A 3,838-nucleotide genomic window follows, 5' to 3' on the forward strand; every position below is an offset into this window, starting at 1 on the left:
TGTGTTCTAGGGATTTCCATGAGCTCGGGTGAATGAAGGGAATTTGAGTTGAGTCATGGCACTTTTCTGAGCAGGTGCAAGAGAACTGAGGCCGGTTTCCAGCACTTACTGATGGGCAGCTGGAAGCTCTAAGGGAGTTGCTAAGTGCCTTCGCCAGTCGTTGCCTGCAGCAGCCTGTGTGCTGTAGGCAGCTTTGATTGAACAGTTAATCAGCAGTCTGGAGGTGCTATCAATAAAGAGCAGAAAGATCGATTTGAATACCTGATACATTTTTTTTCAAAGCTTTAAACCCCCAGTACTTGAAAATGTAGAGATAGCAAGTCAAGAGACCATCAACAATGGGCTGTGGCAGGTTTTTATGAGACTATAACATTGATATAATACATCAAAAACAAACAAACAAAAAACCAAAAAAAAAAAAAAAAACCCTAAAAACCTGTCTCAGTCCTACACAAGGACTTAAGAAAGGAGATTAGGGACAGAAGAAATGGCTCTGTGCCCATAAGATGAGGGGGAAAGTCTGTTTTTCCACTGCCTGCATGTCCTTGGGGGCTTGTAATAGCCTTCAGTCAACTGGTGGGGTGCCATAAGAGGAGGAGTGCTCACAGTCACCTGGCTTCTCTCTGGCTAGTCCCCAGACAGTCCCCCTTTGCTTTCCCCAAACACTGTTGATGGCATCAATGTCCTTGCATTTCATTTTATAGGTGGGAATTCTGAGGGGAGAATAATTTGCCTGAGGTTGCACTGCCAGCATGGTGGAGTCGGCCTTGGAAGTTCAGGAGCCAGCCTACTGCGTTGCTTGGTGACTGGTTCCTAAGTGCTTCAAATCTACAGATGCAGGACAGTGGGAGGCCAAAGACCTACCCCATCCTGGGTGGGCTTGCCTAGCAATCTAACTCTGCTCAGGTGTTTAGCTGTGAGGTAAGTCTCTAATGCATCTTAACAGAGATGCCTTCAGTGTGTGTCTGTGTGTGTGTGTGTGTGTGCGCGCACGCGTGTGTGGGTGCGTGTGTGTGTGTGTGTGTGTGTGTGCCTGTGCGTGCGTGCGTGCGTGTGTGTGCGCATGTGTGTGCGTGTGCCTGTGCGTGCGTGTGTGTGTGTGTGTGTGTGTGTGTGTGTGTGTGTGACAACCTTAGGTGCTTTTCCGCAGGCACCATCTACCGTTTGCTTGAGACAGAGTTTCTCATTGGCCTGGAAGTCCAGCCATCCTTCTGTCCTTCCTTTTTCACGATAGCTGGGATTATGAGCATATTCTGAGCATCTTATGTGAGATCTGGGTTCTCCTTCCTGCAAGGTTGGTGCTTTCCAGACAAGAGGTATCTGCTGGGCAAAACATGATCAGACACAACCACCCCCCACCCCCCGCAGCTGAGGAAGCAACAATGAGGGCTCAGAATGCCCCCAAAGATATAAAAAAAAGAAGAGGTAGGGTAAGAAACAAGGGTGGGTGGAGAGATTTTGGTGAACCGAGAAAGGAACCGGAGAAGAGAGCTTAGTAGAGAGGAGACAATAGCATCGCCCTAGCAGCTACACTGCCGTTCATTGATTCCCTGTTTTCTTCATGACTGGGTAGATGCTTTGCTTTTATGACTGGATCTTGATGCTTATGGTAGAGCTTACCTATACACTCAGTGTGCTGACACAGGAGGGCTAAAAGCTTAAGGTCAGCCTGGGATATGCAGCACAAGTTCTTGCTCTGCAATAATAGCCAGCTTGTAAACTGCTCTTTGGTGATGGCTCAGTGGTTAAGAGCACCCGGGTTCAATTCCCAGCATCCAGGGGACAGTTCACAACTGTCTGAAACATCAGTTCTAGGGTTTCTGACACTCTCCTAGAGACAAACATGCAGACAAGACACTGATGCCATAGAATATCATTTTACACACACACACACACACACACACACATATATATATATGAAAGATAGAAAAAAGGAAGGAAGGAAGGAAGGAAGGAAGGAAGGAAGGAAGGAAGGAAGGAAGGAAGGAAGGAAGGAAGGAAAGACAATTGTTCTCCGTGGTAGTGGTTGGACTGTTTTCTGCCTTGCCTGCCCCTGTAATCAGAATGCTTTGATTTCTCTCAGAAGGCTCCAGGCTTTGATTACACCTTGATTAGCCCTGACTAATTTTTCTCCAATGATTCAGAGATGTAAACAAGAGCATTTCCCCTCATTTCAGCTTTAGGGCTGGGAACTGCCCGTTCCTTGGTCTCTCTGTCCTCCCTGAGTCCTCCCGGTATTCAGCAACCAGAGTACGCAAGCTGGAATTGATCGATCTCAGTGGCCAGTTATCTGGTGGGAATCCTGCTTTAAGATCTGAACCTGTTCTTCACAGAGGTTGCCTAATACGGGGTAGCTGCTGCTGAGTCCTTACCAAGAGACCACTGATCTGAGAGTCTATCACTTCTCTCTGCATGGAGCAGGATGGGGTCAGGTGGGATTTGAATAATAAGCAGCAGACGGAGAGGAGAGAAGGAAGCTAGCTGCCCAGGGTGTGGACTGAGAACAGTGCTGTGGATATGTGTAGACTGGACTGTTGTGATCTTGGCCCGCAAATAACCATGACCACGTAGCGGAAGATCAGAGCTGCTGGGGCACTTAACCACTATTTGGCTGGTTACCCTGGGCGAGGTGAGCACCAGCTTAGAACCCCCAAACATCCTTTAGTGAGTGCATCTAATCTCATTCCCCAGCCCGGGGCAGCTGTCAGGGTTACACATTCCATCGGGCACTTCAGCAGCCCCCAAATCACTGCAGTACAAAAGCAGCCTTTGATCGATTTCTCAGCCACCAAACAGGAAAGACACAGCTGTCACTGGAGCTGTGAGCAGCAATGAGCAATGGCAAGAAACCCAGAGACTGGGAATCTATCTGGGTTCTGGTCTGGAAGCAAAAGCGAGTTCTTTCTCCGGGTAAGAGCCCCCCCAAACTGTTTGGTGAGTGACCTAGCTTGCAGACAGGAGTGAAATGGAATTTGGGGGGACAAATAATGAGAGCCATTTGGGTTCTGTTATCAGAGGCCCTTTACTGAGTCTTATCTGAATTAGGGGTCTTATGTACATCACCAATCTTCAAAACAGGTCTCAGAGGAGAGGGAGATCGGCTCCACTTTCCTGACAAGGGACAGAGGGTCAGGGAGGTTACGCCTTTTGCCCGAAGTCAAATGGCAAGGAAGAGGTGGTGCGGGCATTTGAGGACAGATCTTGATTTCTTCTCTTCTGTCCTTCCTTCTCGCCTCCTGTTCCTTTCGTTCCTCCCCCCCTCCCTGCTGTCCTTACCTCCCCCACCTTCTTTTGAGACAAGGTCTCCTGTAGCTGCGGCTGACTTTGAACTCCTGATCTTCCCGTCTCTACCTCCTGAGTGTTGCTTACTCCTGATTTCTTTGCAGATCAGCAGTGCCAAACATGAGTTAGAGACAGGTCTCTGTCCCCGGAAGGGCACACATACTTTTAGATACTCTGATTTTCTCTGCCCAGACCCATCCTTTACCATCTAGTGGGATCAGGAGAGCTCAGGCTGGAGATAATATAAAATTCATCAAATCCCTCTTTGTGCGACTCTTACCCTTTCCTCTTTCTTGACTCCTTTCCACCCAAGCGAGCATATAAGTGAGTGTCCTTGGAGCGTCGTGTGGCCTGGGGAGTCCCCATCTACATCCCCCCAGGCTCTATGGAATTTCTCCAATGTGCTTTTAACCATTTTCCTCTTTGGGTGCTTTCTAAGATGGTTTATTTTTGTTTGTATGTTTTGGTTTTTGAAGTAGAAAACTCTTAGTCTTTCACCAGCACTAATATATTCAATTACTATGACTGATACTATTTCTTTACTTTTTAAACTTTT

This window comes from Mus pahari, chromosome 20 (assembly GCF_900095145.1).
Source record: "Mus pahari chromosome 20, PAHARI_EIJ_v1.1, whole genome shotgun sequence".
NCBI lineage: Eukaryota > Metazoa > Chordata > Mammalia > Rodentia > Muridae > Mus > Mus pahari.